Raw genomic sequence first — 15586 nt, 5'->3', positions numbered from 1 at the left:
TTTATCTGTCCATCTGTCTATGGTTTATGTAGTGCTGTTGAGATAGTACTGTGTAAACCAAAAGTCAAGGCTTTCTTAATTATTAACAAATGTATCTATGTATTAGAAAAGTTTTTTTCTCACCTATGAATCTGTAATCCTGGCTAATGACATTACATTTTAAAAACAATATTGGGATCAAAAGTGTACCTGAGCCATATTTCTGGATCCATGTACAGTACTTTCATTATTACATTCATTTGTCCTTGCACAAATGTCTTAAAAGATTCAAAACACTGAATCAAAGTAGATATTTGTGTCCCTGTAAATTAAGATTTACCAAGGCTTGATATTTGTCTCAGGTCTGATTCACAAAAAAAAAAGCTAAACCATGTTTCTAAGTACCTTTGCAGGTAAAATACCCTTTTCTGAATAATTACAGGACCATACTTCATATAGGAGTTTAGCACCAGGAATAGAAGAAGCATAGATTTATTAGGTTCTTGGGATTAATGAATCAACATGGAATTAGCCAGGCTATTTTAGTCCTAGTTATGTATCATTATCACCTTAAACAAATATTTTTCCATTAATTTAATTTAAGAATGAACTTTTTGCCACCATTGTTCTTTGAACAATCAGGAATGAGGTGGAATGTCGTAGAGGTTACTTTTCTGAAATGATTTTTTTCCATTTACAAATAGTAAAGATGCCTCTAGACTTTCTGAAAAAAGCCTGGGAATGGACTTTTTTTTTAAGGAGCTGTTTGTTTTCCCTTATTTTGTTAATGTCACAAAAGGGATTATCCTTCTGTTTAAATGAACAGCTGGTTTGCTAGTTGGAGAAAATCCAACTTGCAAATTGACTATTGATATGGCAAATAGTTGTCTTCTTGACTTCTTTTATTAGGCATATCTAACAATTCCAAAAAATGGACTGTTGACCAAATTTTGCCTGTAACTGGCTTTTTGAATCACAGCAAAAAGCTCGTCTTATGTCTAATGTCCTCAAGGAATTTAAAATGCCAGGTGCTCTTCTCAGTAGCTTTATATTTTAAACAGACAACTGTCAAGAAAAATTGACAGTTCTGAGAAGCTATCGTTCAACCTATGCAGCGAATACAGACTAACTCCATCACTTCACTTTCTGCAATATTGTAAATGGACATCAGTATTATTCTTAACAAAGATGAATTTCTTTTTAGCAAGATTATCGATAGGAGGCTTGATTCTTCAACCTTTATTTCCACTGAGTCATACCAAGTAGTACTTACTTATGCAAATGACAGTCCCATTGAGCTCAGTAATGAGCATATGTTGCAGAACTGGTTCCAGAGTAAGAATGATTTTAAACGAATGAGGGAACATGACTACATCAATGGAAAAATAAAGACAATGCTGATCAATGTCCATCATAATGATCGACTCTGAAGGCCAACATTTGCAAGGATACTTGCTGTCAATTTCAATGGCTTAGGATACGTCTACACTGCAATTAAAAACGCATGGCTGGCCCATGCTAGCTGACTTGGGTGTGATGGGTTGTCTCCCCCAGGGTACAGTCTGGGAGCCATTGAAACCGCTGTGCCCTGTGACAATTCAGCTGGCTTGGCCTCTCCCTCTGCTCTGCCGGTGACTCACAGCCAGCCCTCTCCGGGCCCTGCTATCATCAAACATGACAGCAGGAGGTGTCACACATCCAACTGAGTCACCTGAGTACTTTACCTAAACCACTCATGGACCAACAATAGTGTCACCAGCTAGTTTCCCAGCTCCCCAGCATTGCACCCCTACTGGAGTATGAGCCCGGAATTATACAATCTTGTACTGCATGGGGATCTGTACGATGCAAGCTCATTAATTAATCTGCTCCCCCCTCAATGTGGGGAAGACATGCAACAGTTTTTGTTACCAGAGCTAAGATTTCCTAGCACTTCACTCAAAACCACACTGGTTAAGATAAAACATAAAACAAGTTTATTACTACAGAAAGATGGATTTTAACTGATTATAAGTCATAAACAGATCAAAGCAGGTTACCTAGGAAATTAAACAAAATTGCAAACTAAGACTTATACACACTCTATAGGATTTGAATCAGCAATATCTCACCCTGACCGATGATACAAACAGGTTTTAGTTTCCTTACACAGGCAGGGCTTTCTTCTTTCCCACCTAGGACCCCCCTCCCAGTTCAGTCTTTGTTCCTCCAGTGTTTTCAGGTGTTGTCTTGTAGGGGAGTGAGGCCTAGTCATGATGTCACTTCCCCATTATATAGTTTTTCCATAGGGTGGGAACCCCTTTGTTCCAAGCCAGATTCCCAACCCAGATTGTGGAAAAGTACAGGTACCAAAATGGAGTTCAGTATCATGTGATCTGGTCACAAGCCCTTATATGCTCCCAATGAGTCATGACAGCCATTACTCATAGGCTGGCTGAAATGTTCCCAGGTGAGGACAAGCCTTTTCCATGGCCCATTGTCTTTGTTGATGGGCCATTAGCACTGTCTAGCTTCTTCATTATTGTACCTGAAAGGCTACTTGTGAGTGTTTCCAACTTCACAACATCTTTCAGTAACACATACATAGCAAAACTTTATAACTTCACATACAGTGACAGTATGTACAATCCAACAAGATATTAATGTTCAGCTGATCAAGACTTTTAGAATGATTCCTCACAAGGCATACTTTGTACAAAAATATCATAATTACATCACCATGGTACACATGGGGTGCTTTGGAGTGCAGAATGTCACATTGGGCTCACGCTAAGGGGCTGTTTAATTCAGGCTTGGGCTGAAGCCCAGGCTCTAGGTGCCTTTGAGGTGAGAGGGTCATAGAGCCCATGCTCCAGCCCAAACCCGAACATCTATACCGCAATTAAACAGCCCCTTAGCCCGAGCCTTGTGAGCACAAGGTCAGCTGCAAAAGGGCAGCCATGGGTGTCTAATTGCATTGTAGACGTATACTAAGAGCCAGATTCTGATCCCTTTATTCACAGTCAGTAGCTCCTTACCCCTTGAGTAGCCCCAATGGTGTCAGTGTAAGAGTAGTAATGTCTGTCCCTTAATATCTGTAAAAAATATCTCATAGTTGTAGCCAATAGCAGTGCAATGATGTGTATCTTTGATTTAGGAAAAATAATTCCAATCCCAGCTATGCTATTCAAGCAACAGTGAATGATGTGATGCATTCCATTGAGATATATCACTAGTTTAAGGTATAGCATGGTGGCATCATGAAACCTGCCATTATATATTTATTTCTTTATATTTTATTTATTTATTTATATTTGCATTCTCTCCAAACCTATCCCACAAAAAGCAACTCCTTCACTGATTCTGACCACCCAGAACTGGACTGGAATAGTTTGTTATTTCTCCCTATGATATCCCATGCTCCTGTAACGGTAAACTGGCAGCAAAATAAAACAGAGGTACAGAGAAAATAATAGGCCAGAATTGAGTTGTAGCCCTAGGATGAAAAAACAGAATTATGGTAAAAAGAAGTTCTGCATTCTACTTTTGAGGGGCCAGTCTTTAAAATACAGTAATATACCAAAACCTGCTTTTCATACCACATGATTCTTTGATTTTATTAGGGGTATTAGTATTCTATTAATTATTTACAAGGAGCACATCTCTGTAGTATCTGGATGCATTTTATATGGTGTAGATTTAAAAAAAATTAAAAATCACAAATATAGGGAGCAAATACACTTGACCCCTTGCAGCACCATATCTTTAAAGGCAGAAGGACAGAGAAAAATGAAATGGCTAAATTAAAGTTACCACCAAACAAGAAGCTGAAGATAAACTACAGTTACTTTTCTGTCCCACTGCCTGAGAGACTGCTTGAGGGATCTTGAAATATCCTGACAGGCCCAAGGGACAGGATACCACAGACTTGGACAGTGTTGTTTAATCCAGCAGTTGTTCCCAGGAACAAGCATTTCATAGTTACAATGTAACACCAACTCCCAGATCCTCAAAGGTATTTACGCACCTACCTCCCATTGAAATCAATGTGAATTTGGCACCTGAATACCTTTGAGGCTGTGGGCCCAAGTGGTTTAAAATTGACAATAAACTGAACTTAATGTTCCAGGTAATAGTGAATATTAAAGCTAGAACAGGTCAAAAATTCCCATTTTTTTATTTTTTAAATGACATTTTTCATCAAAATTTGATTCAATGAAAATTTTCATGGGTGAGATAAAACCAAAAAATATATAACTAGGTTGAAAATGAAGTTTTTGACCATCAAAAAAATTGAGGAAATTTCAGATGTTCCCATTTTTTGACATTTCAAACCACAATTGCTGTGAAATTTGTTACTAGTTAGGTACCCCCCTCTTTAATTAAAGATAAAGAAGCATTAGGAGACTAAAGCCCTCTTTAAAATACAGCATGACACAACTAGACAGAACTGAATCACTTAGAGCCAAATTATGGCAAGCCTGGAGTGTGTGTACCCAAGTAGCATGTAGATACTTCCTCCCAGCCTATGTGCGCTTAGCAGGCAACCATAATATGGCTGGCTGCACTTCAGATTGCAAGGTATTGGGATTGTCTGACATGTGCAATAATGGTCCTGGCTCCCCGCACACCAGTATATGCTATCAGGGGAGCCTTCAGACTACACACTTTAAGAGTGAAAGACCCACTCCTTATCTCACTTCCCCCAGCACCACTGGGGGCATTGTGCATTATATGGATACAATGCCACGCTCCCCCACTGCTGGAGTCCTACAGGTGCTCCTCCCACCAAAATGCTCCAGAGGCTTATAGGGTCATACTTGGCTCAAGTGAAGTATCTTGCATGGAGAATACTGAACTCAGGATAGCTAATGTGATGCCAATTTTTTAAAAAGGCTCCAGAGGTGATCCTGGCAATTATAGGCTGGTAAGCCTAACTTCAGTACCATGCAAATTGGTTGAAACTATAATAAAGAACAGAATTGTCAGACACATAGATGAACATGATTTGTTGGGGAAGAGTCAACATGGTTTTTGTAAAGGGAAATCATGCCTCACTAATCTGCTAGAATTCTTTGAGGGGATCAACAAGCATGTGGACAAGGGTGATCCAGTGGATATAGTGTACTTAGATTTTCAGGTACCTCACCAAAGGCTCGTAAGCAAAGTAAGCTGTCCTGGGATAAGAGGGAAGGTCCTCTCATGGATTGGTAACTGCTTAAAAGATAGGAAACAAAGGGTAGGAATAAATGGTCAATTTTCAGAATGGAGAGAGGTAAATAGTGGTGTCCCCCAGGGGTCTGTATGGGACCAGTCCTATTCAACATGTTCATAAATGATCTGGAAAAAGGGGTAAACAGTGAGATGGCAAAATTTGCAGATGATACAAAACTACTCAAGATACTAAAGTCCAAAGCAGACTGCGAAGAGTTACAAAGGGATCTCGCAAAACTGGGTGACTGGGCAAAAAAATTGCAGGTGAAATTCAATGTTGATTAAATGCAAAGTAATGCACATCGGAAAACATAATCCAAACTATACATACAAAATGAAGGGGTCTAAATTAACTGTTACCACTCAAGAAAGAGATCTTGGAGTCATTGTGGATAGTTCTCTGAAAAGATTCACTCACTGTGCAGCAGCAGTCAAAAAAGCGAACAGAATGTTGGGAATCATTAAGAAAGGGATAGATAATAAAACAGAAAATATCATACTGCCTCTATATAAATCCATGGTATGCCTACATCTTGAATATTGCGTGGAGATCTGATCACCCCCTCTCAAAAAAGATATATTGGAATTTGAAAAGGTTCAGGAAAGGGCAGCAAAAATTACTAGGGGTATGGAACAGCTTCCATATGAGGAGCGATTAATAACATTGGGACTTTTCAGCTTGGAAAAGAGACAACTAAGGGGGATATGATAGAGGTCTATAAAATCATGACAGGTATGAAGGAAGTAAATGAGGAAGTGTTATTTACTCCTTCTCATAACACATGAAGTAAGGGTCACCAAATGAAATTAATGGGCAGCAGGTTTAAAACAAACAAACAAAAGGAAGTATTTCTTCACACAATGCACAGTCAACCTGTGGAACTCCTTCCAGAGGATGTTGTGAAGGCCAAGACTATAACAGGGTTCAAAAAAGACCTAGATAAATTCATGGAGGATAGGTTCATCAATGGCTACAAGCCAGGATGGGCAGGGATGGTGTCCCTAGCCTATGTTTGCCAAAAGCTGGGAATGGGCAACAGGGGATGGATCACTTGATGATTACCTGTTCTGTTCATTCCCTCTGGGGCACCTGGCATTGGCTACTGTCAGAAGATAGGCTGCACCTAAACTGCAATAGAAACAGATTGCTGGCATGTAAAATTAAAAAGGAATAGAGGAGTTTTTAAACTAAGAGTTTGGGGAAAGCCGACAGGTGAAGAGGAGCATGTGGTTTGGAGAGAGATATCCCATCCATAGGGGAGCATCTATTAACGGGGATTCTCTATGTTCTAGTGAAGAGGAGAGGATAAAGGATGATAAAGTACAGGTACAAACTGACGAGAAATAGTCAAATGAAAAAAAGTCCCATTCATTAACATCATATGAAGGCAGACAACTAAATATTGACAAATGTTATAAGTGCTTGTATACAAATGCAAGAAGTCTAAATACTAGTGTAGCCCAAGGTCCCCTATGCTTCAGCAGCAGCAGTGAGAACTACAAGTTGTGGACTACAAACTGCTGCAAATTGAGAGAACTTCCTGGTAGGAAGTACCCTCCACCCTCCCAGCAGGAAGTTTCAGTGCTGACTGAAGCTGGGAGGACGAGGCAAGCAAGCAGAGAGGAGGAGACTGCTGGGCTGTAATCCTGTTCTACGTTTACAGAAATAAACTTTGTTCCTGGTGGATTGCCTGAGTGGGTCTGCTCCGAGGTGATATACACTGACACATAACGCCGTGTGCATAGAGAAGCCTTGGGACTAGTTTCCCAAAGTTATATAAAAAGCCACAAGGCAGACTTGAACAACCTCATACTGGGACAGTGAACAAGGGGGGGGGAGTTATATTGAGGTGGGTGACCCTGAGTAGGAGGATATTGATATAATAGGCATTACAGAAACTTGGTGGAATTATGATAATCAGTGAGACATAGTAATGTCAGGGTACAAAATATATAGGAATGACAGATTAGGATGCACTAGTGGAGGAGTGACATTATATGTGAAAGGAAGCATAGAGTCAAATAAAGTACAGAAAAATTAAATGAATCAAACAGTACCATAGAATCTCTATGGATAAAAATTCCTTGCTTGGCTAAATAACAGAGTAAAAGAGGCGGTTAGAGAGAAAAAGGCATCTTTTAAAAATTGGAAGTCAAATCCTCCTGAGAAAAATAGTAAGGAGCATAAACTCTGGCAAGTCAAGTGTAAAAGCATAATTAGGCAGGCCAAAAAAGAATTTGAAAAGCAACTAGCAAATGACACAAAAACTAACAAATTTCTTTTAAGTACATCAGAATCACATCATCTGCCAAACAAATCAGTGGGGCCACTGGACCACCAAGGTGCTAAAAGAGCACTCCAGGAAGACAAGACCATTGTGGAGAAGCTAAATGAATTCTTTTCATCAGTCTTCATTGCAGAAGATGTGAGGGAGATTCCCATACCTGAGCCATTCTTTTTAGGTGACAAATTTGAGGAACTGTCCTAGATTGAGGTGTCATTGAGGAGATTTTGTAACAAATTGATAAATTAAACCGTATTAAGTCACCAGGACCAGATGGTATTCATCCAAGAGTTCTGAAGGAACTCAGATATGAAATTGCAGAACTATTGAGGGTCATATGTAACCTGTCACTTAAATCTGCTTCAGTACCAGATGACTGGAGGATAGTTAATATAACACCAATTTTTTAAAAAAGGCTCCAGAGGCAATCCTGGCAATTTACAGCCCAGAAAGCCTAACTTCAGTACCAGACAAATTGGTAGAAATTATAATAAAGAACAGAATTATAAAACACAGATGAATACAATTTGTTGGAGAAGAGACAACACGGCTTTTGCAAAGGTAAATCGTGTCCCACCAATCTATTGCAATTCTTTGAAGGGTCAAACATGCAGACAAGGATGATCCAGTCAACATAGTGTGCTTGGACTTTCAGAAAGCCTTTGACAATGTCCCTTACTAAAGGCTCTTCAGCAAATTTAGCAGTCATGGGATGAGAGGAAAGGTCCTCTCATGGATTAGTAACTGGTTGAAAGATAAGAAACAAAAGTGAGTAGATAAGTAGTCAGTTTTCACAATGGATAGAAGTAAATAGCGGTATCCCCCAGGTACCTGTACTGGGACCAGTGATGTTCAACATACGATCTGGAAAAGGGGGTAAACAGTGAGGTGGCAAAGTTTACAGATTATACAAAACTACTTAATATAAAATAGTTAATCCAAAACTGAATGAGAAGAGTTACAAAGGGATCTCACAAAACTGGATGACTGGGCAACAAAATGGCAGATGAAATTGATTGTTGATAAATGCAAAGTAATACACATTGGAAAACATAATCCCAACTATACATACAAAATGATAGGGTCTAAATTAGCTGTTACCACTCAAGAAAGAGATCTTGGAATTATTGTGGATAGTTCTCTGAAAACAATTGCTCAGTGTGCAACAGCAGTCAAAAAGCATACAAAATGTTAGGAACCACTAGGAAAGAAATAGATAATAAGATGGAAAATATCATAAACACTCCATATACAAATGCATAATATGACTACACCTTGAATACGGCATGCACTTCTGGTCACCCCATCTCAAAAAAGATACATCAGAATGGACAGGGTACAGAGAAGGGCAAGAAAAATGAATAAGGATATAGAACAGCTTCCATAGGACAGATTGAAAAGACTGAGACTGTTCAGTTTAACAAAGAGACGACTAAAGGGGGATATGATAGAGGTCTATGAAATCATGGTGTGGAGAAAGTGAATAAGGAAGTGTTATTTACCCCTTCACATAACATAAGAACCAGGAGTCACCCAATGAAATTAATAAGCAGCAGGTTCAACCTGTGGAACTCATTGCCAGGGGATTCTGTGAAGGCCAAAAGTATGCTTGGGTTGAAAAAAGAATTAAATAAATTCCTGGAGAATAGAACCATCAATTTGTTAGGCAAGATGGTCAAGGATGCAATCCCATGCTTTGGGTGTCCCTAGCCTCTGACTGCCAGAAGTTAGGACTGGATGACAGGGAATGGATCACTTGATAATTGCCCTGTTCTGTTCATTTCTTTTGAAGCATCTGGGGAAGAGACAGGAGTGGGATAAGGACAGTTTGGAGGGCATAGGGATGGAGGGGTCATGCTTGGGGGAATGGGCAGGAAAGTCTGTGATTGCTAGAGCACACTCCCCTCCAAAATCTGGAATGGAACGCAAGTTCCCAAATCTCACCATTCTTCTGCTGTCCGCAAATATTGTAAAACCCACTGGCAAAGTTTCTTCCCCCCGTCCCCTTCCAAGTCCTGGCTCATACAGAGGATGATTACCTACTAGTATTAATCAGACCTTTTGATCAAATGGCAGAGGTCTGTGTAGTGGATGAACCCTGCTGACGAACCATGTGGGTGTCAATCTGATGCCACAAGATAAAGCAAACTGAAAGATCAGATTCTATTAAAACCTAGTTATTCTGTGTGTAAATTCCTATGTTAAAAACATTATGGTTGGACCGTCAGGCACTTAGAAATTAGGTTAAAAGTGGCACTCAGTGAAGTGAAGCAAGTCCACTTTGTATTCATTTTTCCAGCTTCAGACCTTTCATGTGAACCTTCTCACTGAAAAGAATATGAATAAAATTTTTGAAGCTGAAATCATAACATTTACTTTTCAATTAGGACATCAAGCAGTTGCAAAATCCAGCTCATTAAATCCAAGTTTCCCCTAGTTTTTATTAGCCTTTTATTGATGCATGTTACATGGCTGTTTAAGTCCCTACAACCCATAGTAAGTAAATTTTTCTTTCTGATCATGCCATATGGCATGCATAAAAAGTAAACGTTGCTCTTTTAGTTTTGGCTCACAGTATCCATTATGAGAGTGCTTCCCTCAGAACTCTTTGATAGTATCAAACCAGCCTGGGGTTTAAAATGATGTCATCTCAGCTACCACAGCATCCCAGCTAAACTCCCAAAAGTGAAAGCTCAAATGTTTACCGATACGAGGTAGATCCCATGTGTAATATAGTCAGTGTAGTTTGCACCCAACACATATCCAGAGGAAACTAAGAAGATGAAATAATACTTTATTTGCTGATGTAGCAGTACTGCCATCTGTTACTCTTTCCACATTCCTATCACAAGTGAAACATGCCAATACCTGCAATGCTCGTGCTCTACAAGTGAGAGAGACTTAGTGTCAGTGAAAGCAATAGGATCAGATATTCCAGAACATTACTTTCCATGGGCTGGGTCTGCACCATCATTAGGGTCTCTAACCTTGCCAAGTGGATGAAAGTGATATCTTCTATTTGTGCAATTTAAGCTTCCTGGGGAAGAAAAAAAAAAAAGACAGACTTGGTTTCTAGATTAAATTTTATACCTCCCCTCCACTATTTCTCAGGTTGCTTTCAGAATCAGGAAATCCAAGAAATATATTCACAGATGTTCCCTTGTTTATTTGTTGACTCTGTGTAATTTGTTTGCCCTAATTTGTTTTTGTCTATCATGGGACTTCCCTTTTTAATTTCCCTTTCTCTGTTTACCACTCTTTGTGGAGCAGCGGTCTGTTAAGCTGTGAGAGGCGCATGCCAAATTAAAAAAAAAAGGCACTGCAGATTGTTTTAAGCATTGGCTGCCCCTTTGGGCCTGAAGGCCTTGCTTGAAGCCTGCACCTGCTCCTCCTCCTGAGACATAGGGCTCCTGATCTTTATCCCCTGCCTTTAAGCTGCCTGATTCCTATTATCCAAAGTCAAACAGCGTTCTCTACATTCACGCCTCCAGCATTTGGCATGAAATTAATAAGCCTGGCTGATATATTTCCCTGGAAGCCTGCCACTCTTTAACAGTGGTGTTAGATTAAAAATTTTGGCATGGTTAATGAACAGGGAAAAGCTGAAGCCAAAAGTTTCATGCAGCAATGCAAAGATTTGGGGTTATGAAAAGAATACCAACTTTGTTCACATTTTCTGAATGCCATCCTAATTACAGGGTTAGATAATAGACACAACAACATAGTCATAGCTAGAAGAAAGGGCATGTTCTTTTCCTTCCCTCACATTTAGATTTTATCTTCAGTCTTTTCAATCACACAGTATTCTGCTATATTGTGTTATCTAAAATACAGAAATAGCTATTTATGTTCAAAAGTCCTGTTTCACTATTGTTACAATTAGTAACACAATTCAGTTCCAAATCCACATTTTGAGCATCCTATAATTCACACTTGGTTCCAATTTCCAGAGGAGAATTGGATTTAGATTTGGATTCCAAATCCTTCTTGTGTTCAGGGTATTTCAGATCTATGGTTTTGGTTCAACTCCATCTCTGGGTACAATGTATTTAATTAACAAGATTCTGGCAACATTTAGGATCAAAATTTCATCCTTGAAGGAAAGTAAATTCCAAGAAGCATCCCTGGAGTTGGATGGTGGGGGAGCTGGGTGGTGTGTGTGTTTTAAAAACAATGCCTGGGTCGCCCAGCAGTATCCCTTCAATAAAAATCACACCACCACAATGGGGAACTTCAGACCCACTTGCTTTAACATGGGATTTGTCCTTCTGCTCCCCCACCCCCAACACACACACACACACACACACTTTGAAAACATTTTATTGAAAATGAGTGGCCCTGGAGTCTATCCACATACTACAAATAACTTTCTGTCTCATAGCTGGTGGCAGTGTTCACGTTGGTAAAGCTACAAAAACGTGTCTAGACATACACTGAGGCACTGCCAAAGACAAATGACAGAAAAAATGCTGAAAAAAAACAAGGAGTCCTGAACATGCCACCTAATAGTTTAATGTTAAAGAAAATTAAACCCAGTGCCATCTCCTGGAATAACTACTCCAACTGTTTGCCTCCAGTGGATCCAACAAACTACAAAGCAATATCAGAAGCAAAACAGTACCATACCTGATGGTGCAAGAAATGCTGCCACATTCCATGCACAGAATATGGCGCCATTCATCCTGAAAACCCCTCAAAGCACTTTACAAACTGTACTGTATGCAAAGGGATCACTCCCTCTGTGCCAAAATGCAGCCATTTTGTGCCAGAAACACTGCAGAACAGGATTAATGACAACAGTTGAGTTTAGGAGGCCAGAGGAATAACTTCTACAGTTCAATCTTCGAGGGAATTTAGAGAGGAAAAGGTCTGGTCTTCTCTCACTTTGATCATTCCTGCCTCTCCCTATCATTCACTCTTTTCTCTCCTCTGTCTGCTTTCCCTTTGCCTCCAAGCACACACTCATTTCCTTACCTTGAAAAACAATTCTCAACCCCAACCATCTCCCCTGCTACCATACTATCTTTCTCTTCCCCTTTACCTCCAAAATCCTTGGACATGCTGTCGTCTTCTGCCTAGGCTTCCTCTGGACCTACTCTTTCCCTGATCCCTTTTAATTTAGATTCCTCCATCTCCACTCCACCAAATCTTCCCTTTCAAAGGTCACTAATGACTTTCTTCTAGACAAGGCAAAGGGACACATTTTTCACCTTCAGCGCCCTGACCATTCTGCTGCCTTTAATGTAATTAAACTCTCCTCTTCCTCCATGGCTCTGTCTACTGTACCATTTTTCTAAAATGTCCCACTGTTGCACTACCACCAGAGGTAGGAGCACAAGTTGTATCAGCTGTTTCTGTCTTAACCATTAAGTTGTCTAACCTTGCTCAGAGCCTGTCTAGACAACAGGCATGTCTAATTGTCTGTTTACATTTCCATTCCCATCATTGCTTCAGCAGGTGTAATGCCAAGGTGAGAAATATTAGAAAAATTGCTAGTATAAACAGAGCTCATGCCTAAATTTTCTACTCCTACCTTGCTGACTGCTCCTTCAGTCTGTCCTGGGATGGCTTCTCAGTCTCTCCCTCTATCCCAGGGTATCTCACAGGGCCTGTCCTATTCTCTTTCTCTCTCTCTTTAGGTCACCTCATCAGCTCCCAAAGTTTCAGCTACCCCCGAATGCCAAAGACTCCCTAATCTGCCAGAACTTTTCCCCATTCTCACATCTCATCCCAGCCCACCTCTATCTTAAACTAACATTTCACATCTTATTTTTCCTCCAAGTCCTTCTCTTTCTCTTCTCTTCTTTGTTACAGTTAAGACATCTACAGTTCTTTCCATCTCCTAGGCTCACATGCTAGGTGCCATCTTTGTCTCTTCTCCCATCTTGTCTCTCTACTGTATGTCCCGTCACTTCTTCCTCTTTAGTATCACCAAAATCTTTCCTTTTCTCATTATCTTCCACTAAAATTGTCCACACCTTAAGCCATCTGTTGCCCTTATTACTGAAACCCTTTTCTCTGTCTTCCCTGCTTTTCTGCTCTCTCACCTCCAGTCTAGTCACAATGCTGCAACTAAAGCCATCTTCCTTTCCTGATGCTTCGACCATGTCAATCCTTTCCCAGAATCCCACACCTGGGCTAGATTCTAGTCTGCAAAATACAGCATTCCCATGACATGGCTCACTTCTTATAGACAAACTGCTGTCACCATGTTTTGCTAGAAATAAGTGATGTGCCAGGCTAGCAACATTGCAGGAAAGAGATCTTTACTGAGCATGCACAGAGCCAGTGTTACATGCTGAGTAGCCTGTCTTTGCCCCGTGGCAGCCTGTCCACAAGCCTACAGTCCTGACTTCCAGGGGCCTCACCAAACCAGGTCCCTCCTGAAACCTGACCCTCTTTCCCAGGTCCACTCATAATACAACATTCCTGCCTCTTACTACATCAAAATAAAGCTCTTCCCCCTCACTATCAAGGCACTGAACAACCTTGCTCCCAATCTGCTTTCATTTTCTCCAACTTCCCCATCTATCTATGCTCTGCCCAACCCTCACTATTATCCAGCCCAATGTCATTGTCTCCTGATCTTGACTTTCCCATTTTTTTCATGCTGCCTTTTGCATTTGCAAGAGTTACCTATTTCTTGTTCACAGTGCCCTTCTCCTGCAAATCTCTCCTTCAAGACCCAGTTGCTCTAGGAATCCTCCCTACCTGGCTCTCCTCATCAATAAACTCTACACATCCTCCCCTGACTCTGTTGTAAAGTTTGGGGTAGATTTTTGGCATAATAAGAGCAAATTAATAAATGTAGATAGGCAAATCTGACTGGGACATCAGAGTTCTTGCAAAAAGTGACACAGACGGTTTAAAAAGCACCAGTTTTCACAGCTATTTCAGTTCTCATGTGAGAAATGGCACCTCCAGAAACACGAAGTTTCCTAATACCATGCTGAAGACTTGGACTGGTAGTCCAAAGGAAACAAGCCACCCAAAAGCTGGTCAGAAAATGGGGGGTTTTCTTCAGACCTTTTCAAGTTTTCATTGAAAAAGTGCAACTTTTTTATTTTCAGATGAATACTGCCAAAAACGGGGGGAGGGGGGATTCGTTTTCAGGTTTGGGGATTTCTTACAAAAAATCAAATTTTCAAGGAAGGCTGACACTTTCAGAAAAAAAAAATCATATCACCAAAACCCCAATTTTCCATTAAAAATTTTGATGAAAAATTTTCAATCAGCCCAGGACATCTGCATCACTTCATTCATCATATAGATCTACTTTATGAGTCTCTCATAAGTGCTGACCTGATCTCCTCCCGACTTGGCACAATCAATCTCACAGCACATTCAGAAGTTCTTTGTTAATCAGATGCACTCTTTTAGATAGTAAAGCAGAATAGCCCTTAACTTTTTCTACAAATAGGGCTGAGGCAGACACAGCATGTGTCCAAAATATGTCAAGATTGATAATTTAAGTAAAACAGCACCAAAAGCAACTGTGAGCCCAACATTGCTGCTTTACAATCTTCCCTACTGTAACTTTACACAGAGCCAAGGAGTGGTTTAAAAATCCAGAGACAAATGCCGATGTTGATCTTTGTTCTTGATCTTTATGCTCGTTTATTTTGACCTATGAAAATAAATAATCAAAAATAAAGGATAAAATAAGACACATTCCTACTTAGAGAAGAATTAGTGGGAATAGTGTGCGTGGAGGAAAGGGGCATGACACAGGGGCCATGTTCTCCATGGGGGCTCTGCAGAGGGGCTGGGGACCAGTGACGCTGGACCTCAAGAAGCCATCATCCATGCTACCCCTGCTTGTCCCAACCCCTATTCATCCCCCTAGCTCTCCACCGCATCTACAGTTTGTGAAGCCTATGGAGGCAAGTCCCAGGCTGATGCTGCTACACACTGATGCATATAGAAGTTGACACAAACATTTAAGAGCTGAATGTGGTAGTGAAGTAGAGTGTGCGGTACAGAGAGGAGATATGGGGAAGCATGCTGAGGAACAGGGCTGTGGGGAAGGGGCAAACAGGACTGTGCAAGCAGGGAAACATGGGGCTATCCATGTTGTGCATAAAGGGGACATGGAGAAGAATGGACTCTACTCATGGTATGTGGGAGGA

The sequence above is a fragment of the Terrapene carolina genome, unplaced genomic scaffold (assembly GCF_002925995.2).
Source record: "Terrapene carolina triunguis isolate 2854851 unplaced genomic scaffold, T_m_triunguis-2.0 Scaffold42, whole genome shotgun sequence".
Lineage (NCBI taxonomy): Eukaryota > Metazoa > Chordata > Testudines > Emydidae > Terrapene > Terrapene triunguis.
The sequence above is the reverse complement of the archived record's forward strand: the minus strand, read 5'-3'. Positions refer to the sequence as shown.